The 27,766-nt window shown below is 45.4% G+C and overlaps 1 protein-coding gene across 1 annotated transcript in view; it reads right to left on the bottom strand.

Moving 5' to 3' along the window:
* LOC144823003 (gap junction beta-5 protein-like) overlaps positions 1-27,546 on the bottom strand; it is an 87,059-nt gene extending 59,513 nt beyond the window's left edge. The window contains exon 1 of the mRNA XM_078681108.1: positions 27,409-27,546. The gene's annotated coding sequence lies outside the window, so the exon portion shown is untranslated. The remainder of the gene's footprint in view (positions 1-27,408) is intronic.
* Between the last annotated feature and the right edge of the window lie 220 nt (positions 27,547-27,766).

Here is a 27,766-nt window from a genome sequence, read left to right as displayed (position 1 = left end):
TACTAATTTTTACCGCTAAGCTATCCAACGCTTTCCCTACTGTTGCACTCTCTGGAGAGGGAATAGTAATTTTTACCCCTGCGCTATCTAACGCTTTCCCTACTGTTGCACTCTTTGGAGTGGGAATAGTAAATTTTACCCTGCCGCTATCCAACGTTTTCCCTACTGTTGCACTCTCTGTAGTTGGAATAGTAATTTTTACCCCTACGCTATCCAACGCTTTCCCTACTGTTGCACTCTCTGGAGTTGGAATAGTAATTTTTACCCTCCTGCTATCCAACGCTTTCCCTACTGTTGCACTCTTTGGAGTGGGAATAGTAAATTTTACCCTGCCACTATCCAACGTTTTCCCTACTATTGCACTCTCTGTAGTTGGAATAGTTATTTTTACCCCTACGCTATCCAACGCTTTCCCTACTGTTGCACTCTCTGGAGTTAGAATACTAATTTTTACCGCTAAGCTATCCAACGCTTTACCTACTGTTGCACTCTCTGGAGAGGGAATAGTAATTTTTACCCCTACGCTATCCAACGCTTTCCCTACTGTTGCACTCTTTGGAGTGGGAATAGTAAATTTTACCCTGCCGCTATCCAAGGTTTTCCCTACTGTTGCACTCTCTGTAGTTGGAATAGTATTTTTTACCCCTACGCTATCCAACGCTTTCCCTACTGTTGCACTCTCTGGAGTTGGAATAGTAATTTTTACCCTCCTGCTATCCAACGCTTTCCCTACTGTTGCACTCTCTGGAGTTGGAATAGTAATTTTTACCGCTACGCTATCTAACGGTTTCCCCTCTGTTGCACTCTCTGGAGTGGGAATACTAATTTTTACCCTTACGCTATCCAACGCTGTCCCTACTGTTGCACTTTCTGGAGTGGGAATAGTCATTTTTACCCCTACGCTATCCAACGCTTTCCCTACTGTTGCACTCTTTGGAGTGGGAATAGTAAATTTTACCCTGCCGCTATCCAACGTTTTCCCTACTGTTGCACTCTCTGGAGTTGGAATAGTAATTTTTACCCCTACGCTATCCAACGCCTTCCCTACTGTTGCACTCTCTGGAGTTGGTATAGTAATTTTTACCGCTACGCTATCCAATGCTTTCCCTACTGTTGCACTCTCTGGAGTGGGAATAATATTTTTTACCCCTACGCTATCTAATGCTTTCCCTACTGTTGCACTCTTTGGAGTGGGAATAGTAAATTTTACCCTGCCGCTATCCAACGTTTTCCCTACTGTTGCACTCTCTGGAGTTGGAATAGTAATTTTTACCCCTACGCTATCTAACGCTTTCCCTACTGTTGCACTCTCTGGAGTGGGAATAGTAATTTTTACCCTTACGCTATCCAACTCTGTCCCTACTGTTGCACTTTCTGGAGTGGGAATAGTAATTTTTACCCCTACGCTATCCAACGCTTTCCCTACTGTTGCACTCTTTGGAGTGGGAATAGTAAATTTTACCCTGCCGCTATCCAACGTTTTCCCTACTGTTGCACTCTCTGGAGTTGGAATAGTAATTTTTACCCCTACGCTATCCAACGCTTTCCCTACTGTTGCACTCTCTGGAGTGGGAATAGTAATTTTTACCCCTGCGCTATCCAAAGCTTTCCCTACTGTTGCACTCTCTGGAGTGGGAATAATAATTTTACCCCTACTCTATCCAAAGCTTTCCCTACCGTTGCACTCACTGGAGTGGGAATAGTAATTTTTACCCCTACGCTATCCAACGCTTTCCCTACTGTTGCACTCTCTGGAGTGGGAATAGTAATTTTTACCCCTACGCTATCCAACGCTTTCCCTACTGTTGCACTCTCTGGAGTGGGAATAGTAATTTTTACCGCTACGCTATCCAACGCTGTCACTACTGTAGCACTCTTTGAAGTGGGAATAGTAATTTTTACCCCTACGCTATCCAACGCTTTCCCTACTGTTGCACTCTCTGGAGTGTGAATAGTAATTTTTACCCCTATGCTATCCAACGCTTTCCCTACTGTTGCACTCTCTGGAGTGGGAATAGTAATTTGTACCCCTACGCTATCCAACGCTTTCCCTACTGTTGCACTCTCTGGAGTGGGAATAGTAATTTTTATCTCTATGCTATCCAACGCTTTCCCTACTGTTGCACTCACTGGAGTGGTAATAGTAAATGTTACCCTTTCCGCTATCCTACGGTAAAAATAATGTAAATGTTTTATTAATGTTACGTTTATATATATATATGTATTAACAAATCAATTTGTATGTTTTTTTAACTTGCATTAATTATTTATTAATTTTAAGGTTATTTAAGTATTTTAAGTATGTTTAAGTTAATTATATTTATTATTTAATTAATTCTAATTAATTTAAAGCATTTTAAAAAATTCGATATTTTGACTAACTATATTTTTTACATCAATATTTCTCAAACCTGCTCCATTGAACAACCGGGCTGGAGAACCCCCACAGGCTCCCTGCCCTGAGAGAAGAGAATATTTTTAGCCAGCTCAGGCCAATCCCTGCACTGCTTTTATAGCATAAGGTAAAAAGAAAGTGGGAAACGCAATGGGAAATATAGCTATTGATAGGTAAATATACCTACAAGGGTTTGATTTAAAAAACTAAGTCAAAACCGATTAGATAGATCACTTTGTTGTTAAGACCGCACAGGTAGCTAACAATTGAACAGTCAACAATTACATTTGCTGATTTATATCACAATCAATCTACAGTGACAATTCTAAACCCCGGTGTACATTTTTCAAAACGTGAGCTTACTTAATACGAACAAACAGAAAGGGTACAAAGCAATATAACAGAACATGATGACCGAGGTTAGTGGATGATGTACAGAAGTTAAGACCTCAGAGTCATATATGTAAACATCCATTCCAAGATACATGCAGGACAGAAAATGAATCTGAACACAACAGAAAACAATTCCTTAGAAAATGACTCACTGAGGAAATAGATGAGCGTGTCGACGTTTCGGTCTTATTGGCAAAAATGTCCATTAGACTATCTTCAGGACGATGAATAAAGAGTTATGATTGACCCTTAGGTCTGGTCAAGCAATAAGTTTGTTTAACCAGGTGAATTGCAAAGGTTAAAAAACTTCCAGGTCACTGACACCGGAAGGATAACTTGTTTGAGGGCTTGGTAAGTTTCCAAGCTAGATAAAGTAGTCTTACTGAAGCAATCCAAAACGATTTGCTGACAGAGACGCTTGTTCCAGTCGAACAGCACACGTGGGGCGAGGCCACTCTCACGAACCGCTGTCACTGCAGACGGCGCGCGCACGTTGGGGGAAGCCTGACATCTTAGCACAGATCTATAGTTAAACCAGCTGCCACTGAGTCACAAATACTGTGTAGGTATGGTCTGGATACTTTGACAACATATCAGTTGGGTGACAGTCCACCTATATGATGTTGGTCAGTCTGTCGTGCTCTTGCTGTGATGCAGTTGATGTTAAAAGTTCAAACTTGGTGCATCAGGGGCGTATGTGAACTCCGCTGGGGAGCTTTCTCTCGTTGGTGTCCTGACTCTGAAGGCACGTCTTGGTGGAGCAGCATCTAGACCATCTCTTGTACCATGATACCTTCATGCAAGAATGTCCTCCAGGCCCTTTGGCTGGGTTGCCACAAGACCACACACACTGTGCAGGGCTGCCTGTGGGCCATCTGTGGGCCACTACAGGATTACTGACAGAATCTCAGCTGAGTCATTTGTGCAAACCGCAATGGTGGATGATACATGGTCGGTGTGCTTACCAACTGGACCCAGGTGTGGGTGGGCTAGCAGATAGTCTATGGTCCTTCATGATGTCAGTAGTGCCTCATTGGCCTCTGGGGGTTTCGCTGGTGTAAGGCTCCATCTGGTGGAGAGAAGCTCCTTCAGTGGTTACAGTGATGAATGTGGTAATTGTGACATTATTACCATTTGTCAACCTGGTTGACAGGTGGAAATGATTTGCATGGGGTGAGGGTGGCTGGATTTCGCAGCCATGTACCTCGGTTTAATTGCTCGTGGCTGGACTTCGCAGCCATGTACCTCGGTGTAATTGCTCATGTTGTTCTTCTCCCTTGGCATGTGCGGTTGCAAGCAGGGATGCCATCTCTATCAAGCCGCCGATATCTGGGAACTGACGGTTGCACTGGGAAGCTTGGGGCAGAGATGCGGTTTGCGCTTGCTGGTGTCTTCCATTTGGTTCTCCCGCTAAGCTGTCATCAGGGACGTCGCTCCACTTTGGTGGCTGGCTTGTGTCTGCAGGTACTGGTACGAGTCCTCGTTCTCTTCACTCTTCACCCTTTGATCTTTTGCTCTTGCTCATCTGCATTTTGTCTGGTACTTCAGTGTGATAGGTCTAGTCACATCCTTTTCTCTCTTTTCCTGGACAAGGTATTCTGGGTGCAGCTGGGGATCGCCACTGGAGATGAGGGTTTCCTTTGCTTTGTGGTGGTGGCAGCTTGCCACTAGGGGACGCCCGACTCTCCTCATGCCTGTAATGGGTCAGTGAGCAACTCAGTCTTAAGGTAGTGTGGCTGAGGACTTTCCCTGAACAGAATTTGGCCCACTTACAACAGTGCTACTGCAGTTACGGTATAGATGCTATCCTTCCTGCATTCAGGCCACACTCGGCCTTTCGTCTCCTCTTGTCTCTGGGGAGTGCTGGTGGCACTGTGTGTGTGTGTGGGGCGGGGGGGTGGATAGCAGGCAGCTCTTTAAATGTCTTTTTGTGGGGAGCAGTGTCAGTCTTCCTCCTCATGGCGTCAGCAGCAGTGTCACCTTCATGGGCACCAGACAGGCAACCAGGCTCTTTCAATGACTGGAAAAATCTCTGTATGGTGTTGTCTGCTGGCTCCCTGTGTGTTTGCTGTTCTTACTTGCAGTGGTGGCCCCTTACCACCCGGGATGCACACTTCTGCCCTTCAGGGTCACGGAGAGCAGTACAGTTAATGGGGCGCAAAGTGACTGCTCATTCGGGTCTGTGCTCGATTCTGCTGCTGCCAGGCATACTGCTGTGTCGGCATTTTCTGTTTTTGGATAAGTTGCCTTTGGCTTCACTACATCGGCTGGACATTTCTTGGTCCCTTGTGGCTTCATAACCTTGGGTGTAGCTGGACTCTCGACTGCTTTCTTGGCTGGGCAGCTTGTGGGCTCTTTTTGGTGCTCTGTTGGCCAGTCTCTTTGTTCACAGGGCCATGGCTGATGTGCACTGCAATGAGCCACAGCTGGGTGGCACTGCAGCCACTCTTTGTCGGACACAACTGTACTGGAGGTTTAGGTGCTTGGATGAGTATTAGCTTTGCATTTAGGTCAGGCAGCAGGGCGGCCTGCCACATTGGGAGGTCATGGCAGTTTTCCTACAGCTGCTGACCACACTGTTGAAATGTGTGCAGAAGGGGTGGCAGGGACGCTGGCACTTTCACCTCTCTGTGTGGGTTGTGAGGCATTGCATGCATATGCAATATAAAGCACCTTGTCTTCTGCAAAACTGATATCCCTATCAGAGCTGCTACATTTTTGAGTCATTTGCTCTGCCAGTTGTGGGGTCTCGAGCAACTACTAGGTGGTGCTGCAGCCATCGCTGTGCTAAGGCCGTGGCAGGCAGTGCCTCTCTCTATGGTGTGGGGTGAATTCACCGGGGATCTTTAGGCTATTTATGAAGGCTGGACAGCTTAACCATTTGCATTACGGTTTTATTATTTCAGCGTTGAGGCTAAATCATTGAGAGTCGTGTTGCACCACGTACCTGCTAGGTGGCATCACAGCTGCTTCTCATACAGCTACAGGCGGGTCATGGCTCTTGACCAACCAGGCTGCTGTGGGAGATTTCTTCTCTTTCACGTGGTGGTAGCAGGTAGGTGGCCACCAGGGGGCGAGTGATGCTTGTCAGGCTTTTCCTTTCTGTCTTTCTCCAGTCATGACCTCCATGCTTCCAGGTTTCAACACGGGATATGAGGGGGCGGCTACCCCCATACTTCGGGCAACAGCTAGGTGAGAGGGGCGCTGTGTGATCTTTGACTTGTCATGCTGGCAGGGTGCCACGATCAGTCAGCATGTAGAGTAGCTGGCAGATCATCACTCACTAGGTCTCTGCTCAGCTGTAGGTGTGAGGCCTTGCACCTCCAAGGTGCTGCCTCAATCTTCTCCCCTGCTGGCAGAGTGCTGCATTTGTGATTGGAGGACCGCTTCTCGGGGGTACAGGTAGCAATGTGTAGGCATCTCTAGTGTTAACGGCACACAGTACTGGTTGCGACACTCCTCTTCCCTCTGTTTTTGTTCCCCGGGACTAAGACGGCAGGCATCCTCTGCAACAGGTGATGGTAAGTTATTGTGGTTGCTCCGACATGCTTACGCTGTTGCAGCACTGTGCATGCAGTCCCCTTCAGTGAGAGGGCATTTCTCCGTTCTTTTCATACTATGGCAGTGGGAGGAAGGCGGGGGCAGGCAGGGGCAGCTTTCCTGTGCCTCTCGGGGTAGAAGTATGACCTGGTGTAACAGGGCACCCCAGACATCAGCATCCTGCCGACCATGCTGCTCTTACAATACTATACTGCCCGCCGATTCATAATTCCTCTCTGCAGACAGATGGCAGCAGGTGTAGTGAGGCATTGATAATGACCAGTCTGTTCTCTTTCCTCCTACACCGTGAGTAACGGTTTCACCCCCTTTTAGGGGAGACAGGCCCACATCTCCAGGTGAGCTCAAGCGACAATGCAGATCCTGATGTTCCCCTCTGTTGGAAATGGGATTTCTGGTTAGCTAAGGCTTGCACCAAAGCCAGGCAGAAACCACCACTCTAGTCATGGCAAGGGAGTTACACACCAAAGATAACCCCTGTTCACCCCCTTGGTAGCTTGGCACGAGCAGTCAGGCTTATCCCAGAGGCAATGTGTATAGCGTTTGTGCAACACATACACAGCAACAACATACTAGGCACACAACAAAAGGAACTCCTCACAAGGTTATATCAAAAATAGCCTTTGTATTATCATAAAACACATTAGAATAGTAATCACAGAATATACACTGTGCCAACTGGTCCTGAAGAAAGCCCCATTAACTTCTCCCAATGGGCTGAAATAAGTAGATCACCACAATAGTCAACTTAATGGAAATAATCCCTGAATAGTTGCACTACACATGTCTGTTTTTAGACATATCCTGAGCCGCCAACATTAAAATTAGAGACAAGGATTCTCAGAGATATTTTTAACAGAAAAAATTCACCTCACATCGCACTTATGCACCAACACCAGCTCCGCTGTAAGCAAGCATTGTAGCACAACCGGGGAGCACTTGGCCACCTGGTTGGGACCCCAATGATGAAGCATGACACCAACCAGGTTGGCGTGTGAGGGGTATATTAAGAACACCTTATGGGTCCAAGTTCATACTACATACAGTGATTTAACTACACACACATAGTGGGTTCATTCACATTGTTTAAGTTTACCAAGAACAAAGAGCCATCACCCACCAGCTCTCGGGATCGGAAAGTTAACCCCCACTCACCGGGGTCTGCTGGACTCCTCCCGTCTCCTCTTCGGGTGGCCGTGGGGCTCTCCGAAACTCATGGGAGCTCCACCGATCAGCTGCCACACCTCTCCTCACTTCACCCGGCCCCCTCCTGGGACCCGGGACTTCTACATGGACCCTACGAGGCTCCGGACAGATCTCCGTCTGGGACTTTCTCTCCAGCCTCAGCTTCCCGTGCTGGCCCCGCCCACGTCTCAGGTATGGTTGCCTGAATTCCGGGTCGCATTCAGCAACGGCCCGGCAGTTTCTTTTGGTAACTTTTCCTTCTCTTAGAGGCAATGAGGGGTAGGCTCCCTCGTTATTAAAATTTTAAAGCGGGGTGGGCTCCCTCTAAATAATAAAAGCAAAGGCAGGGTGGACACCTGCAAAGACCATACAAATAAGCGGGGTGGGCACCCGCCAACCAAAGCACCATAAAGCGGGGTAGGCTCCTGCTAATTAAAGTCCATAAAGCGGGGTAGCCTCCCACTCGTAGGAGGCACAAACATGGGGTGGGCACCCTCTACTCACAGCAATGCGGGGGAATTCCCTACGACAGGGATTCCTTAAAAAACAAAGGGTTGCAGCTTGGCGCTGCGCAGCCCACTCTACCTTTCTCTGGGGTAGTTAAAATAAAGCGCTCCCAGGGCTCCAGATGCAGACAATGTCTTCAAGGTCCTGGACTCTAGCAAGAAAAGCAGAAGGGTCCAAAAAGTCTTTAGAGATGATGGGGCAATTCAGGGCCAGGGACGCAAGCCCTCATGGCAGCCCCTCCTGGACTCCAGCAGCAGCACTCCCCAGCAGGATTCAGGAACAAGAACTGAACTGAACAACTGCATGGGGTCACAGCCCCTCGCCTTATACCACACAAAATACTTTGTCAGTAGTGCAGGGCAGGGGGGAACCAGATGCAACTGGTTTAGGGGGGAATTGGAGCACTTTGTTTTGCAAGCTCCTCTTCCCCTTTGTCAGGTGGGGGCTAGGTGATCAGACACACCACAGGGGACGGAGCCAGCATTCACTAGTGCAGGCACCATCCTATTCAGAGTCAGGGGATTACCACTACCACTATTTCCAGCCCAGATGACCTATTCAGTCCAGCGCTGACTCACCCTGCCTCTCCTGGAGCCACACACACACCTCTCAGCTCCTGTCACTCACAAGCCAGACATGCAATTCACATAAGGCAGGCAGACACATAGCACACAGAAATGCCAACTTCTAAAAGTGACATTTCTAAAATAACCACAATAAATCTGTGCACACCACTGCGCATCATTTATTCTCACAATTTCATACATATTAAATTTGACCACGCTACTCCTCCCATACCATAAATTACCACTGACACACACTGATCAGCATGTGTGCAGCCTGGGACATCATTGCCCTCAAAGAGGCAAGAGAGCAGCCATGCCTTGGTGGCTAATTGAGCGAACAAATCATAACTGTATCTCCCAGGGTTGGACTGGTCAGTCAAGCAGTCCTAAAAAGGTTAGTCTGACAGATCAGTGCATGGGCCAATTTGTGGGCAGGTGTAATGATCTGCTCGGTGGGATTTTACTGGTGATTTTCCTGATATTGCCAAAACTATGCATTCAGTGCTTAATTTGTAAAAAAAAAAAAGAAGTGCAGGTGCTGAGAATTTTGCCAAGGAGGCCACAGCTCACTTCTTCCTCCGATGAGACCCACTTTCAACACTCTCACTACCTCAGTCTCTATCTTCCAACCTTGATCTATTGTCGGTCCCCTAAGGCTTTGCTCTAAGAGTCTATCCTCTCTATAATCTTTGTCACACCTGGTGTGTTACCTTAAACCCTGCATTTCTGATTTGCCCTCTATTCATTCTACCCCTGCCCTTTTTCCTCTTCACTTTTATTCATGCTCTGCTCTGCTCTCTCTCCCCTCGATCTTGGCTCTTTACTATCAATCTTCTAGCAGTGATTAGCTGTGTCTCCGTTTTATCATTTTTCTGCTTTTTTTCCTCCGTCCTGTCCTCTGCATCCTTTCATTCTGTCTTCTCTCTTCTTAATGCTCTCTTCTTCACATCATGGCTGCTTTCTCTTTGTATCTGATTTGCTCTCCATTTCTTCTACTTAGCTCCATCTTATCTCTCTCCTCTCTCCTCTCCTTGTTTGTTTCTCCTCTTCACTCCTGCTCTCATCTATAACACTGCTGCTGCCTGTGACCCCTGTCGTCAGCCTGTACATGCCCCTGCAATTTTGAACTCTGTGTTTTCCTGTTGTCTTTCCTAAAGAAGAGGAAGATGACGTGTTTTACTTTATTCCCTACACCGAGTGCAAATACAAAATGTACACCAATTGAAAATGCTTGTTTTGCATATATTAATCAGTGCAGTATAACTGGTTTATTGCAGAACAGGTAGCTGCTCGAGCACAGCAGGTGATGTCACTACTAGTGCTGCCTGTAATTAGTAGGTCCAGGGATGGCGACGGCAGCAGCATCCACTGCTCAGCTTGCTGTGACCCTGCATGCTACAGCACAGGCATTGTCCCCAGCCTTAATGCTGCCAATACCTGTAAGTATGGCTTTGGTGCCTACTGGACTCACGCACGCTCAGCAATTACCATGCTGCGGTGCAGCACACAGATTATACAGGTGACACAATGGTGCACAAAAGTTGTGTTGGGCCACAGTCGCATTGAGCACGTTGAGGATAGCAGCAATGCAGGGCTGCAGGATATGCTACTCTGGCTACACAGCAAGTTTAAAGCCCACACTTACTTTCGTTTATTCTTCCTCAAGTGCCCTCACTCCCAAGTTCCAAATGCGCTCTCGGAGCTTCCTTGCCTCAACTCTGTCAGGAGCCAGCCCCCAGCTACAATTATCCAATGGGAGACTTAGGCTCAGGCAGTGGCAGGGTGCAGCAGACTCGGGGAATAGAATGCAAGACATAGTTTGTCGATGACTTCTTGGATTTGTGATCGGCGTGATTACATCATCACTAACGTGGTGAAACACAATCATGCTTGCCTGGACAGGCGTTTGCTGGCCTGTCTATGAACATTTACCAGCCAGTCACCATGCAATGTATGTTATTCTTTTAATTTTGAATTTGAACAATTAATATTGAGACCTCCACCTGTAAGGTCAGAAATTGTAGCCCCGGCCCTATGAAAGAAGTAATGTACTAAAGGAGATGGGCCCCAGTAAACATACACACAATTTTTAGTAAACCACAATAGGTAATCAAAATATGTACAAGAGAGTCAATCTGCTAACATTGTTTTAATTACAATGAAGCTAAGCCAGAAATTTTTTGGTAACAATTCATATTGCAACAATAAAAAACGTTTAGATTTCCGTGCCCTGGGAGGGGGAGGGGAAGTGCAGTGAGTATAGGGAAGGGTAAGTGACATAAACAAAAAGGCCGAGAGGCCACACAATGATAGAAAGACAATTATTCCGACTCAGATATAAATGACCATAGGTTCAATTTTAACCTAGAAGACAACAGGCTTAATGGGTGTAATAAATAACACAAATGTTGGAATGAAGCTGGAAACACAAGAAACTAGTCGACGTTTCGACCCCTTTGGATAAGCAGGCTTGAATTGATCCCTTGCAGTGGGGTCTTCATCAGGACAGAAGACAGGGACACAGACCTATTTCATATATAAATAAACAGATTAGGGTCAACTCCCATTTATGTAATTAAATAGAACAACTGAGCACATATTGGAAAACAAGACATACCGGGGATGCTTATTTTCAGGAGGCGGAGAAAGAGCTAACCCTCTCGTAGGACATAGGGTCAAGACGACTGGACCAACCACTGGTCTCAGAACGATTACATTACGCACATAGGTCTATTGCATCGAGGAAGAGCGTCATTCTGGATATTGAAAGAAAGAAAAATTAATTAAAAAAGGGCCAATGCCTAACAGGTAATGTAATGAAGGGCAGATCAAGGGACTTACAATCTGCGTCATACTTTCATGACAGGTAGGGTCATGGACGGTAAGGGGACAATCGCCTATTTTCGGAGAACTCACAGCACATCAAAGTGCGGATGGTTTCTCAATAAATCAGGTACCAGTCGGTCTCTGTAAGTGAACAATCAGACCATCACTATAGGGACACGCGTCGCCCACCCATAGCTAATCAAACAATCCAGAGAGTAAAAATGAGAAGGGAGCGCCTACCGGATTCCGAAGTGATCAGGAGCCGAGGTATTCAATGGACACACAGTCGAGTCTTGTTATTTGGTACAGCATCTACAAAGAATACATAAAAAGGGGGGAGTATCGTGAGGGTCCCTTCAAACCTCAAGTTGTTAGAAAGCCCGATTATTCTGTAAACAAATTTGCCCATACCGCAATGGAGGACCTTACCTAATGCATAGTTTGATGTCGGAGAATGGAGCCGAAAAAATCGTAGCAAAATCGGCCGGAGCCACGTACATTTGAATGCGATCACGTGTGTTGATCAACATGGAAATCGAAAAGGGGTGAATGGTAGCCAAATACCATGTATGGTGGCAGACATCTTAGAATGGTAAATTAATCTAAGAGTTCTCCTATGTCTCTGACGTTGGTATATGTCAGATCTAAATTAAAGAACACCCGGATCGTAAAGTGAGGGCAAAGTTGAAAGTACTTGAAAATATATTAGAAATGATAAAATTGTGTCAACACTCGAGCATCTATCACCACAGAGTTACTGAACCTCAAGGGAACCAGGTGGCATCAGTGTAACTTCACAGATAATTTCTAAAGCGCAAAGTGAATAGAGATATAGCCGAATTATTGCAAAAAACGGTAGCGCATAGGGGTAGTCAAAGTGTTAATATGACAATAAAATACATTTGAAAAATAGTGTATGGCGTACCAGTCACAAGACGGTATAGGCCAATTGACCCAAAATACCCAATTCGTAGTCTATGAATAAAGATTCCACCATAATAACATCAACCTTCATACATTGACATTGTATTATTGGCGTACCTGTCACAAGACGGTAAAAGCCAACACATTTACTGTAACCATGTGATATCACTTACAATGGGTAAACGCATGAAAATAAGCAGACCACATATCACCCACTCAATACATAAAGATCACATCATCATTGGGAATGGTTGAGAGATGATACATAGTACACTACAGACTTCCAATGAGGTGGGACACACTACTGGAGCAGAGCCAGCTGGGAAAATTAACTGTCATACTCATTAAGTCCATTATTGATGGAATTGAAGCGAAACATCCATTTTAGCTCCCTTATATTCAGGATGTCCGCAATACTACCTCCCCTAGGGCCCAATGATACCTGTTCTAAGATGACCCACTTGATGCTTTCAGGAGGATGCGAGGCAGCCTTAAAATGTTGCACCAGGGGGGCACCCTGAGCTTCACAGCGAATCTTGCTCATATGCTGTAGAATTCGGACCTTAGCTTTTTGTTGGGTCTGTCCAATGTATATCAAGCCACAGGGACATATGATGGCATAAATGATGTTAATTGAATTACAAATGGTATGAGACCTCATAGGTGTTTTGATATTGCGATACTCGAATTCTTTAGTCTGTAAGGTGCTGTCACAAGCCTTACATGTCCCACACCGATAATGGCCAACAATAGGTGGCAGATTCCACATAGTTGCAAGTGAAGGGTCTTCTGGACTCGGTAAAAAGGAACGCACCACAGAGTCACGTACACTTTTGGCCTTTCTAAATGCATGAAGAGGAAGTTCTTTATGATCTATATCGTCTGCAACAAGTGCCCAATGTTGGTTAATTGTGCGTTTGATAGCATTGCTCTTCGTGGAAAAGGTAGTAACACAAACAATGCGGTCATTCAGACTGTCGCTCTTAGTTTTAGGAATGAGCAAATCTTCCCTGGGATTAAACCAAGCACGTTTCCTGGTCCGACGGACAAGTCTCTTCGGGTACCCACGTTCAAGCAGACGATTGGATAAATCTTCAGATTGTTCCATATAATGTTCCTTGAAGGAGCAATTTCTTCGGATATGAAGAAATTGCCCAAAGGGTAAATTATCACAGAGTGCCCGGGGATGATGACTGGTGTACTGTAACAGTGAATTCCGTTCAGCCGGTTTACGGTACAGAGTAGTTTTTAGAGAACCCGAATCCTCAAAGATGGTAATATCCAAAAAGTCTATTTTATTGGGGTCTGAATGTAAAGTGAATTGAAAATGAGGAGATTGTTCATTCAACCAATTATGAAAAGATGTTAGAAGGCTAGAAGTACCATTCCAAACGAAGAGAATGTCGTCGATATATCGCATCCAGAGACCAAGATGGTCTCTGAATGGATTGAGATGATTCAGGACAACATTCTCCTCAAAAGTCGCCATATAAATAATGGCAACATCCGGTGCAAAGGGAGCCCCCATAGCGACCCCCTTTGTCTGGAGGAAAAACTGATTTTTGAAGACAAATTTTTTTTTTGTCATTGCAAGTCTGAGTAAGGCTATAATAAATTCAGTAGGTACTGCCATAGGGGCAGGGCGCTGGTTCAAAGATCTAGTCATCACTGCTAGTGCTTCATCCTGTGGGATGCATGTGTAAAGTGAGACTACATCACAAGTAGCCAAAATTTGGTTGTTTGTATCAAAGGGAAGATCTTCTACAATGCCGATGGTGTGCATTGTATCCCTGAGGTAAGTATTCGTGCTTTCAGCAATGGGTTTAAGAAAGTGGTCAACGTACCTACCCAAAGGTTCCAACATGGAGCTACAGCCCGATACAATAGGTCTACCAGGGGGATCAGACATGCTCTTGTGAATTTTGGGGGGCGTATATATGGTGGGAAGTCTCGGGTTACGTTGATTAAGATACTTAAATTCATGCTCAGAGAGGAAACCAAGTTCTAACCCTTCATTGGTTATCTCTAATATTTCGAGAGCCAGAGATGCAGATGGATCGGACCGAAGTCGATGATAACTAACTCCATCATCCAACTGATGGAGAATCTCATTCTCATACTTCACCACATCTTGAACCACAATAGCACTGCCTTTGTCGGCGGGCTTAATAACCACTTTGTTGTTAGACGCAAGTGATTGTAAAGCTATTTTCTCTGACCTACTAATGTTGAATTTTACATAGGTTCTCTTGTCTAGTGTTTGACAAACATCTCTCCATACTACTGACTCGTACGCCAACATTTTATGGGACATAGCATGTGCTGGTGGAACAAAGGAGGATGGTAACTTAAGCCCAGTGTAGGACTGTTTTTGGATAGGTGGTGTATTCCTAAAAAAATATTTCAGTCGGATCTTACGAAAAAATTTACACAGTTCGGTCTTGACAGAGAAGTTGTCAGGTATGTAGTGAGGAACATAAGATAGCCCTTTATTGAGCACTCTTTGTTCATCATCAGTCAGGACGTACGAAGATATATTGACCACAGGAGTGGAGGAGGGAACAACTTTCACCACCGGTAGGTCTTGCGACGTGTCGTCCGTTCCCCGTGCTGTTTGGCTTGGAATTGTACCTGGTTGGTAGGTTGACCTCGGCCCACATCCCATGTTGGTACGTTCTGTGGTTGACCACGTGTTTGGCCTCTGGGCCAGTTGTTGCCTCTGCCTCGGGGTGGCCTCCAGGTGCCAGGGCCTGGGACTAAAAAAGGATTGAATTGATGTGGATAATATCCGAAATCCTGGAATGGATAGGTATTATTGGAACCGGAGTACATATGGCTCGGACCAGCTTGGTCCTGCTCGCCCTCAGAACTGTAAGACGAGTCGGAAAAGGTTGAATAATTCCGCCGTCCGCGGAAGGAGCTGCGGCCTCTATTCGTGAATCTGCCTTGATTATCCTGACGATAATAATCGTCCTGCAGATACGGATAAGTCTTTTTCTTATCGTACAGCCTCAAATCACGCGCCAACTTTTCAAGTTTCTTATTCTGAGTGACTAATTCAAAGTCCTTAAGAGAAGTATCTAGATTGATAAGAGTTTCTTTGGCAGAAGCAAAACTGGCATGGGCAGAGATTTCTGCCTTGAGTTGTGCAATCTCAGAAGCAATTGTTTGCACCTTCTCGGCCGCCGTCTCAACACCCAACACCATCCAATGGCGTGAGCATTTATTAGAGATGTGGCTGAAGCCTTCCCTAAATTTAGGGATTTCGATGAAGATTGCGGGTTCGATCTTAATCTGTAGACCGATAGGAATAATGTTTTCTTTGAGATATTTAGTCAGTAGGTGGCCATGCCACCGAGTTCTGATCAATTTCTTTTCAAGACGCTCTAGACGAGAGATTTTATCTTTCAAAGTGAAGTCGATGGAAGGGACATCAGATGAAAGAAAGTTGTTACTAGGATTGTCCAGTAATTGATTGATATATTCCTCAGAGTAGGAGAAAAGCTCACTCTCCACCATGATGTGCTAAACTGTACTAAATAAAAATAAATCACAAAAAAGAAAGAGAACCTCGCAGGCCAGCGCCTGCACGAAGTAGATTGCAAGAGGAGGGTTCACCCATTAGCGTCACTGGGACCTGGGTAAGTAATGTACTAAAGGAGAGGGGCCCCAGTAAACATACACACAATTTTTAGTAAACCACAATAGGTAATCAAAATATGTACAAGAGAGTCAATCTGCTAACATTGTTTTAATTACAATGAAGCTATGCCAGAAATATGTTGTTAACAATTCATATAGCAACAATAAAAAACTTTTAGATTTCCGTGCCCTGGGAGGGGGAGGGGAAGTGCAGTGAGTATAGGGAAGGGTAAGTGACATAAACAAAAAGGCCGAGAGGCCACACAATGATAGAAAGACAATTATTCCGACTCAGATATAAATGACCATAGGTTCAATTTTAACCTAGAAGACAACAGGCTTCATGGGTGTAATAAATAACACAAATGTTGGAATGAAGCTGGAAACACAAGAAACTAGTCGACGTTTCGACCCCTTTGGATAAGCAGGCTTGAATTGATCCCTTGCAGTGGGGTCTTCATCAGGAAAGAATACCTCGGCTCCTGATCACTTCGGTATCCGGTAGGCGCTCCCTTCTCATTTTTACTCTCTGGATTGTTTGATCAGCTAAGGGTGGGCGACGCGTATCCCTATAGTGATGGTCTGATTGTTCCCCTACAGAGACCGACTGGTACCTGATTTATTGAGCAACCATCCGCACTTTGATGTGCTGTGAGTTCTCCGAAAATAGGTGATTGTCCCCTTACCGTCCATGACCCTACCTGTCATGAAAGTATGACGCAGATTGTAAGTTCCTTGATCTGCCCTTCATTACATTACCTGTTAGGCATTGGCCCTTTTTTAATTAATTTTTCTTTCTTTCAATATCCAGAATGACGCTCTTCCTCGATGCAATAGACCTATGTGCGTAATGTAATCGTTCTGAGACCAGTGGTTGGTCCAGTCGTCCTGACCCTATGTCCTACGAGAGGGTTAGCTCTTTCTCCGCCTCCTGAAAATAAGCATCCCCGGTATGTCTTGTTTTCCAATATGTGCTCAGTTGTTCTATTTAATTACATAAATGGGAGTTGACCCTAATCTGTTTATTTATATATGAAATAGGTCTGTGTCCCTGTCGTCTGCCCTGATGAAGACCCCACGGCAAGGGATCAATTCAAGCCTGCTTATCCAAAGGGGTCGAAACGTCGACTAGTTTCTTGTGTTTCCAGCTTCATTCCAACATTTGTGTTATTTATTACACCCATGAAGCCTGTTGTCTTCTAAGTTAAAATTGAACCTATGGTCATTTATATCTGAGTCGGAATAATTGTCTTTCTATCATTGTGTGGCCTCTCGGCCTTTTTGTTTATGTCACTTACCCTTCCCTATACTCAATGCACTTCCCCTCCCCCCTCCCAGGGCACGGAAATCTAAAAGTTTTTTATTGTTGCTATATGAATTGTTACCAAAAAATTTCTGGCTTAGCTTCATTGTAATTAAAACAATGTTAGCAGATTGACTCTCTTGTACATATTTTGATTACCTATTGTGGTTTACTAAAAATTGTGTGTATGTTTACTGGGGCCCCTCTCCTTTAGTACATTACTTACCCAGGTCCCAGTGACGCTAATGGGTGAACCCTCCTCTTGCAACCTATGAAAGAAGTGCCGGTGCTGAGCACCTGAAAGCACCTGCTCAAATTAAGCACTGGCAGTCTCCCATACATTGCAAAACAACTATATAGTGTGTCAGTGCAAGTACAAAACTGACCTGATTTGCGAATGTTGGCTACATTAGCTATCTGATTTGCTAATAGGGCCACTTTTATTTTGCTGCCTGGGCTTATTTTCTGACTCGCCACGACCCTGGTATCTCCATAAAAAAATCGTGCGTATGCACTGAAGGCTGTTTGCCAGGCCTGAAAGCCAGTGGCTCGTCCAACCTCCCACCCCTTAAAAGCATTCACTCCTCGGTTTACCAGGGGTTTCCCTTTGCTCCCTGTGATTCATCCAGTCATGTAACAGATGCTGCAGCAGCAATGTACCGATGTCATGTGGATCATAAAACCACTAAGAACAAGCACTGGCAAAGCCAATAGGGCTCAGCAATACCTGAGCTCTGGGCCTTGTGAATGTGAATGTCTTTTAGCCATGTTGTCCAGCATCCAATCTGCTGCTCTGCATGGCTGAAAGTTACTGAAAGCCCAGAATCAAAGGATGTTGAGCCGACCTCGAGTCTCTTTGATGCTGACCGGGTCTTGCTGAATGTGTATGTGATAGTGAGAAACAGTTGAGGAGCTTTGAAGTGAAGTGAGGAAGTGGTGTAACAGCCAGAGCTGCAGGCAGAGGAACTGGGTAACCAGGATCGAATCTTGGGGTCGGCTAAACAATTTGTGTTTCTGGGTGAATCACTTACGCTTCCCCCTGCCTGTAACAATAAATGTGTCATTGTTAAATGTTGAGTACCGAAAGCGCCCTAATACCATCAGCTGGTGTTAGCACTATGGGAAGATGAAGAACGGAACAATCACTCCAACACCATTGGATGTGCAAAAAAAAAGCAGCAATGAAGAGGTAGTGGGGGGATGGGTCAAGCAGGGAAGGAGGAGGGAATGGGGAGATGGGCATGCAGCAACAGGAAAAAAAACCTTAATTGAAGCACGATCGTCAACAAAAATGAATGTGTCATTGTGTAGTTTAACTGGTGAGCACCAAAAGTGCTCAAATACCATTGGCTTGTGTACACCCTATGTTAAGATGGACGATGGAGCGAGCATTCCAATACCACCGGATCGTGCAAAAAAAAAGGAACAAGTGCGGTTTGTGTCTTAAGAACCTTTTAAGAAATGCATTTGTTTATGTACACGCACATGCTTTGTGGTATTTGTGTAAGGGAGATTGCCTGAAGACATAAGTAATCCTATGGAGTGCTTGAAAACAAAGAAGAAAATAGCTCCACACACCAGGAGCAGTGTAAGGAGACATGTACTTGGTCCATGCACTATGGGAGACCAAACACCAGAAGAGGGCATGACGTCTGCATGCCACGATGAACAGCATCAAAGCAAATGAGAACAGAGCTAAAGTTTGTCAATGGTAGGAGAAAGGCAGCCTGTAAACCCACCGGCAGAACATAATACGCCTTTTCAAGAAGGTGCTTGCGCAGTCTAGCCAAGACCTAAAAATGCAATATCTGGCCGGCCACCATATCGTTGCATCATGGTCAGCAATTTTTGTGCTATTCAGAAATAAACCCCCAAAGTGGGGGGTTGTTTCCAAAAACCAATGTACAAAGTCCCTGGCATGTAAGGAGTTTTATCCGTGAGTGTCAGGGATATTAAAAGAATTCTCTGCTTGGGCTTCCATACCCAAGGATCCCGGTGCCCTTGCACTAATTACAACGATGACCCTTTAGAACACCCTTCATTGTGTGGGGGGTACACATTGTTTCATCTACCAACAGACATTTTTGCCTAGTGTTACTGCAAAGCCTCATACAGAAATCAGCAGAGAGACAAGAATAGGCCATCAGCCCACACTGCATTCCCTACACCCAACCACCCTGACCGCACTGGAGAGGAGCACCTCTAGGGGTGAGAATAAGTACCCCCAGTCTAAAGATATTTTAATAAAAAGAGAAACAACAAACTAATAACCTTGAAAAATACCTGGTGGCTGAAGTATTATTGCAAGGCAGACTGGAGCCATCAGGTAAACCAATAATAAAGCATTAGTGGGCGATGTTCTTATTCTCACTGCCATGTTGTCAGTGCCCTTGCGGTGTTCCAGTGAATTTTTGCAAATACCCATTTTTATGGTGTAAGTGTTTAATGTGATGCTGTTAGTTTGTTTTGCTGCAGTGTGAGCACTGTGATGATTGGCTTATGGGCAGTGTGGTACCATTGCACCGGGCACCAGGAGCTTGAACTGGCATATTTTCTGTACAGGGAGCCCGTGGAGTTCCTTGAGGAAGGGTATGATGTGGGTTAGTCTAGGGCAGAGGTCTTCAAACTGTGGGGCACGCACCTATGGGGGTCCGTGGCTGCATTCTAAGGGGGGCGCAAGTGTCTTAGTAGAGATTTGTAAATCTTATAAATGAAGATGCCTGAAAGTACGAGCTTGCTTATTTGTCCTGTTTCCAGGCTATCTTCAATCATATGCAGCCAAAGGGCATTAAAAAAACACTGGAACTGAGATTTTAAGTGCCATTGGGTAAAGGTCAGTCAGTGTGGTGGCAGGGTAAATGACACACAAAGAAGCATATGAAATACAAAATAATGCACACATAAATTGATCAGTGGGAAAGGCACTTAGGAAGGTTGAAATCTGAGTTGGTTAATGCAATCGCTGCAGATGTCTGTGTGTATGACCAGAGAGTCACAGAACGGAACCCTGCTTGGTGCAGTGGGGAATGGTGGCTTTTGTTTTTGTAGAGCTACAAGGTCCCTGTCTTTGGCTGAAAACACTGTAAATGTGTCATTATTTTAAAATGTAGACAGGCTGCAGCAAAATGATTTAGGCAAAATGATTTAGGCCCAGATTTACAAAGACTTTGCATCAGGTTTGTGTTACTTTTTTAACACAAAACTGGTGCAAAGTATGTTGGTATTAACAATCCAGTGCAAACATGATTTGTAATGCAAGGCTGCACAGCACCACTGTAGGGACCAGATTTACTTATGCTTTAAAATAAGTTTGCGTCACTTTTGTAATGCAAACCCGATGCAAAGTATTATGCTGGGATTTACTATCCAAAGCAAGTCAGGATTTACTTTGGATAGTTTCCCAAAGTTACACAAGTTTTTGCTATGTGCTGCCTTGCATTACTTTGCATCAAGCGTGCGTTCTATAGTGCATGGGTGTCTTTACAAAAGGAACATTAGAGCTCATATTAATTTCTAGCATTAGAGCAGAGGGAACTCTTGCTGCAGAAGGGACAATTTGTGGGAGCTATTTTTTCTGAAAAGGAATAGAGAGCCTGTGTCAAGAGTGGAGTGATGGCCAGGTATGGTGGGGTAGGGATGAAAAGGGCACACAAGACAGACTGCTTCTCAGGGATGCAGCTATCATCAGGGAAGCAGGTTGGTGTTGCATTGGGGCCCAGGGGGTGAGGGGCTCACACCTCCCTCAATTATTGGGAGCAGTCCACTGAGCTACAGGCTACACATAGCTATTGCGATGATATGCTAACAACGTATCAGATTGGTTCTAACAACAAAGGGCACTATTCTTAATGGTTAAAATGGTGCCATGCAGAATTGCAGAACCAGTATGTCGCTGATAGGCAACCCTTTCAGCAAATCTAAAAATATGTATTCATGTACTGTCAGAATCCCTATCACAGGGTGACTGGGCAAGCAGCAGCTTCCTGGTCCAACTGTGAGGTTTGTAGCCTCATACTTATAAAGAGCTAGGTCTGACCCACTATATGCTCTGCGTAACTGAGCCAAGTACTATCCTTTCAGCACGTGACTCTCAGTGGTAACACAAATCAGTAAGTCCAGACTCTTCAGTGGGAGGTACGTGCAGGTTTGCAAGGGCTCACAATTCAAAATGCCTAGAGTGTCCCCAATAAGGTGATTGTCCAATCCAGTACTGATTTTAGTACAAAAGCAGTATTTATTATATATGCAAAACATGACTCATCAAAAAATACACCCAATTTAAGGCCAGTGCCCTAGCACTGAAACAAGCTGTATTCCCTCCATGTGGGACTGTCACCCCTCTCTTTCTCTCCACCCTGATTCTCCATCTCCGGGTAAAATGTAGAGGTGACCCTAGGTGCGGCCCACACTAGCTTGTGTGTCAAATTCTGGCTTTTGTCTTAAAAGTCAGCTCACGGGCGAATCACTGATAACCTAACGTAAGTCTTCATGAAGGGCCTGCAGCACTGCTTCAGTTTAACCTGACTGCAGCCTCTGAAGTTTGTGGGAACTGGGGCTCTTCGCCATTCACACTTCCGCAGTGTGAAACAATTTCTCCACCATTCAGAGGGGCCAGTGGTTATGAGGCAGTCGCCAGGGCTGGCTTTAGCACTGGTGGCTCCCTGTACGACAATGTTTGTTGGCGCCCCCCCAATGACCACCTCCACCATGGATTCCCTCCCTACCAACATTTGACAATGGCACTCAAGTCTCCATAACCACTGACTCTTAGATTCATTTAGGTTTATAGCGCCAATCATAGCAGTTTAACATGTCAGAACAGTTTACATCACACACACATTGCACAAAGACAATCAATCATCAGTGTATAAATCAGTGTATAGGAAATGTTACATAAAACAGAGGCTTACAAGGTGTAGGATTCACATGCCATTCATGCTGGCAGGCAGGATAGTTTAAGAGTCCTTGGACTGGAAAAGCACACATTTTGAATTTAAAATGTAACACCACTGTTACGGGTTTTCTTTAATAATAAGAAATGATTTCTACCCAAATGAACCTTTTTGCAATATTAGGACAACTAAAGAAAGGGCAAAAATTATATTGCACTAATATTTTCCTTGCAAAACTCTGCTCTTACTCTTAGGCCTCTATACCCTGTATCTCTATTTCTGTACCTGGCTTTATTCCATCATTTGCGCCTTGACGCCTTCGGGCAAAGTTGCGCTTGACAAATCTCTATTCAATCATTCAACCAGTTTGCATGCAGCTCTTTGGTGGCAGTTAATAGCTCACTGCTCTATATTAGGATTTTAGCTTATAAACTGCAAGTAACAAAAGGATCTCTGACAAAAGCGGTAACCCATATTGACCTATTTATATTCTATGCACTTTGTGTTGTGAATTGGACACGTTCATTGCAGCAGGCACATTAACCCTCTGCCCTATGATGAGTCAAAACTTTCACCTCCAGTCTCTCTCCAGGAAGAACATTAAGCACTGGAGTTGTCATTTTTATTGATGCCTAAAAATAGCTTGGACAAGGAATGTGGTATCAGTGCTTTTAAAATGATGAACATGGCACCCCCACCCCAAGTCAGCCCCTGGTGCGGTGGCACCGATCGCACCGGCCTAGAGACAGCCCTGGCAGTCGCAGATGCCGGCAGCCTGTGGGCACAGCAGCTCCTTCTTCAAGGTCTTTACCAGAGCAGCTTCTGGTCTTGTTTCTGAGTTCCTCCACAGGTTACGGGGACTCCTCCGACACAGCAATTGCCCCAATGGTCCTAGTGGCACCTCCTCCCATCCTAGGTCACAGGCAGTGGCAGTATCGTATGTGGATGCATCCTTCAGGCGACGGCACCTCCAGTATTTGGCTGCCGCCTTCTCTGGCACAGGTGGCAGGGCATTTAAAGACAGGTGATGTCCGACAGTTTCTTTGTACCAGTTGATGATCCACACAGTCTCAGCTGCAATGGGTGATGACCGTGGCAGCCTTTGGTGGCCTCCTCCTGGCAAATTGAGGACACAAATATGGGTGATGGCTCCAAAGAGACCAGTGTAAACTGGCGACTGCCCACAACTTCATGGCAGCCCCAACGGGGATTACTGACTTTTGGAAGAGCACGCCTGGGTGATGGCCCCTCACCCAGATGAGACACTGGCAGACCACGGTCCCCAGTCCTGGTTCCAGCAGCAAAGAAGTCTTGGTGATCTTCCCTCTCCTGATGAGACAGCTCTGTTCAACAAAGTATGTGTAATAGACTCCAAACTTTATAATCGAAATCCAGACACATATGTGATTTAATGTCTGGCCTTTGAAATTTGTGTTCAGAGTGTCAGCTCTTCTGAAGTGCATTCACCTCTGTGCTGCCCTTTGTCAAAGGGGCAAACTGCCACAGCAGGAGTGACTCCAATTCTGATTGATCCACAACACGAGCCAAGGGAGTAATCGGGGATCACACCTGGCTGTCAGCCTCTGTTGAAATATCTCATATAAAGATTCAATCGCCTAAGCCTTCCTTTCTAGCAGATTCCCTGGTAGTGCCAACTTAATCAGTCCCACCATCTCATTGACAATCAGCCCGGGCCCCATTGACCATTAACTCTTCCTGGAATCAAAGAGCCCTTTGATGTGCACAGAGGGTGCTCTGCTCCCTTCAGTGTATCCAACCACAGCTCTCAGGAATGTCAGCAATTCACCTCTCCGACTATCGAAGTCCTTCCGAAATGGAAATCACAGGCCTTCGTACTAAATATCATCCACAGTCACACATGTGCAACCCAGCAATCACACATAAGTATCAAACACTCTTCGGTTCTAAATGCATTCCATGCAGGCCAAGGGTGAGTTAAGTACATAGCAACTGAACTTTACAGAGCTAGTCCTAGATCATGGTGCACACGCATGATCCGTGTTCGCCTATCACAAAAAATCAGTACCAGGGATCCAGATTTCGACTCAGCTGGGGCACTTAAGGTGGGGTGCAAGTCTGTCACCATCTGAGAGACTTCTGTCTCAACGTTTACTTATTTTTCAGTTTTATATGTAGCAGGGCGCTGTTCTAGCATCATTTGGATTGGCCGCTGGTGGCACAGCTGAATAGCTGTTGTACAGATTACCTGCATCGCTCTAATATCAGTCTGTGGATTATTGTAGGGTACTCTTTGCTGTGCCCAGTCGGGAATCCTTGAAAATGCAGGTTTACCTCTTTCCATGAATTGTGAAAAATCTGTTGCGTTGGCTGTGCATATTGTCAAGTTGTAAGTAGTACATGTTATTTTGTAGGTACTGTGAAGTTTGGTGTCGGCTTGGAAAGCATTGCTTGTTGTGGTGTCTTTATTGCCTATTTTAATGCAGGAATCATCCATTGTTATGGTATATTCACCTCAGCCTGGACAACATGGCGCTAATAGTGCTGGATGTATTGTTGATAGGGCCCACTGTGATGCTGCTGGTGGGTGCCTACTATATTGATTTAGGTATGTGCTCTCTGTAGTTTTGTCATTGTCTGTTGTAGTAATGGTAATGCCCAGTGCAAGTGGAGGAGTTTCAAATGTCCCTCATAATGCTGTTGGTGTTCATTGTAATGATGTATGTGCCAACTGTGATGCTTTTTTTGCTTATTATTGTGTAGTCACAGTGTGAGACTTTGTAAATGCCTTCTTGCTTTGTTACTGCTTTGGTGATGTTGGAGGTATCCAAAGTGCTAGTGTCCAATAGTGCATATTGTAATCTTGTTAGGGTTGTTTATGACATTGTCCCTGTCCTTTCTGATGTTGTCAGTCCCCATTGTGGTGGTGTTCTAAGTGCTGGAAGAAATATTACTGCACTTTGGAGCCCTTATAAGGTTATTAGAGCCCTCTGTGTTGATCTGAAGGTGCACTGCGAGGCTGCAACTAATCACTACAATGTTGTTAATTTTGAATGTATGTAAGTCCCTGCTGCAATGTTGTTAAACCCATTTTGTTGACTTTAAAATCCATTGTGGGTTGTGTTATCATCCGCACTTATGTTGTAAGTGCCACCATGACGCTATTGTGATGTTCTGTCTATATTGTAATATTGGCAGTGAACAAGGAAATGTTGTTTATGATTCATCTTCTTGGTGAAGTTGTGATGCCTGTAAGGTTCTGGATACAAACCATGAAATCTCAAACTCCTCCTCTGTTGCACAATTGCCATGTGCTGCCAACACTCCATGATTAGCCACCCTTTGAATATACTACTTGCAGGTGATACACATTTTACCATTCAGTTTGTGTATCGTAACACCTGTTATATACAATAAACACCACAAGGAGATATAGTGCATGATGTGTACCACATAACTGATTAATATTAGTAGGTTAGAAATATCTGACATTGCGAACGTGCAGGGTGTCCTCGCCTTGTGGCTCACCGCTGCCTCCCCAGAGCATAGAGGGCTGCTCATAGCACGTCTCTTGGCCACAAGGTGCCATGCTGCTGGCTGGCCAGGGTGGTGGTGCTGGCTGGCTAGTGCCACACAAGTAGGCCTTATCAATCAATGAGGCGGGGATCTGCAGTGCCACCACTGTGGCCACCAGGACAGCCACAGTGCTGCTCCGGTTTAGGGGAGTGTTGAGGAGGAACACTACATCACAATGCAAAAACAGTACACTTCTGTTTCCAGAAACCAGTCACCTCTCCTATTACTTGCTGACAGTATTCTTGCCTTTGATCCTGCACAGTGCTCTGCTGTCTTTTACTGAGGTTCATGCTCTACAAACTACACATAGATACTGCTGGCTGCCCAGTGCCACACTCTGGGCTGCTAAATGTTGCACTGCAATCTGTCCATTGCATCCTCTCGGAATTTCCAGTGCTATAATGCTGGCTTCCAGGTGCTACACTGCTGGCTACTGTGTGCCAACGCTGCTGGCGGCCCAGTTACTCATTGCTGAATGGCTGTGGCACTGGGGTTGGCAGTTCTGTACCGCACTGCTGTCTGCCAAGTGCTGCCTCTCTGGCTGCCCAGTGCCACACTGCTGGACGTCCAGTGCTCTGCAGTGACCACAGAATTCTTCTCTCCATTGAGGCAAAAGCCAGCCACACCCGTGCTAATGATAAACCCTCACACTCCAGTTGGACCTGGGGCTATTCTTTCTGCCACTGGCAGGAGCTGAGCATAACTACTCTAATAATCCTCGTGGGAGGTTATCAGCAGTGCTGGACTTCGGTTTCCTCAGCTTAACTAGAAATGCAAGACAGCAACAGATGTCATTGGCAGGCATTGACACACTCCAAAGCAAGAATTAGTTGACATTCCTTTTACACCCGGCGTATCTCGTAGAACCATCTTTGCTATGCACAGAACATAAGTTACAAACTGAAGTCTCTTGGTTATGATGACACGTGCTGGTTTTGGCCAAGTGACTTGTTCTCTTTTTATTGACTTTGCAGAAGATTCTAAAGTTTCTGTTGTACAACTGGACAGGTCACTAACTCTGAAATGCTGGTAGGGCTGGGGAATTGTCAATCACATGTACGGCGAGGCTTGTCCGGGTATCTGCCAATACCATTATTGTCTAATCTGATTATCCAATGATTAAAGACCCAATCCACTCGATTGAGAATTAAACTTCTGACGAGTTACTCAATGACTTCAGGAGCAGGTGGATTAACCCGCTCAGCTATCTCAGACAGTAGCACATCAAACTGAAAGTAATTCCCACACTTGACAAGTAAACTCTGTCCGGTAAAGTAACGTGCTGTACTCAGCCTGATGGACGGCAAGCAGACCCCCTTCTTCTGGTTTCAGACCCACTTTGTACTCTGATGTCTATTAATACCAGTCAATGAGATCCGCCTCCTTTAAAAAGTGTATTCGTTTTATAAAGTGCCCAGAAGCTCTCAAACAAAAGCAAAGCACTTTGCTGGTCCGCCTGAGTTTTAACAATGAAAAAGAAGGTTCCATAGTGGAACGCAGCATAGTATGTGATCTATAAGCTACTGACACGGCTCTCATGGGCGCCAGGCATAGAACAAAAGTGGGTCAATGGGGTGCAGCGCTCTGCTTGAAATGCGACCTGCAGAGGTCGAGGCTGAAGAAGAGCGGTGTCGCCCATTTACTCTCGTAAAAGCGTCTTACCTGTCCAGTTGTCTGCGTCTCCTGTCGCGTCCTTGTGTGGACAGGTCACCTGGACATGCCGCCGCGGCTCCGGCCACATGAGTCCATGTGCGCGCGATCTGAGCTGGACTGGGCGAGCTCGCGCATTGCTGCTCTTTGCCGCTCCAGCTCCGTCACTGACTAACTCTGGCAGCAAAACACATTCCTGGGCGTGTGCTGAAACTTAAGGTGGAAGCTGTACAGCACCAACTGCTCGTCGACGGTCCCGAATCTGGTCTGCTCCCTTTACTGACCAGAAACGGGCATTTCTGTGAGGACTATACACATAAGGTACTTATATTTCTGCAAATTCTGCATTCTTGCAAACTCTGCAAAAGCT

Source organism: Lissotriton helveticus, chromosome 3_1 (genome assembly GCF_964261635.1).
Source record: "Lissotriton helveticus chromosome 3_1, aLisHel1.1, whole genome shotgun sequence".
Classification (NCBI taxonomy): Eukaryota; Metazoa; Chordata; class Amphibia; order Caudata; family Salamandridae; genus Lissotriton; species Lissotriton helveticus.
Note: the sequence above shows the minus strand (reverse complement) of the source record. Positions and strands in the feature narration are given on the sequence as shown.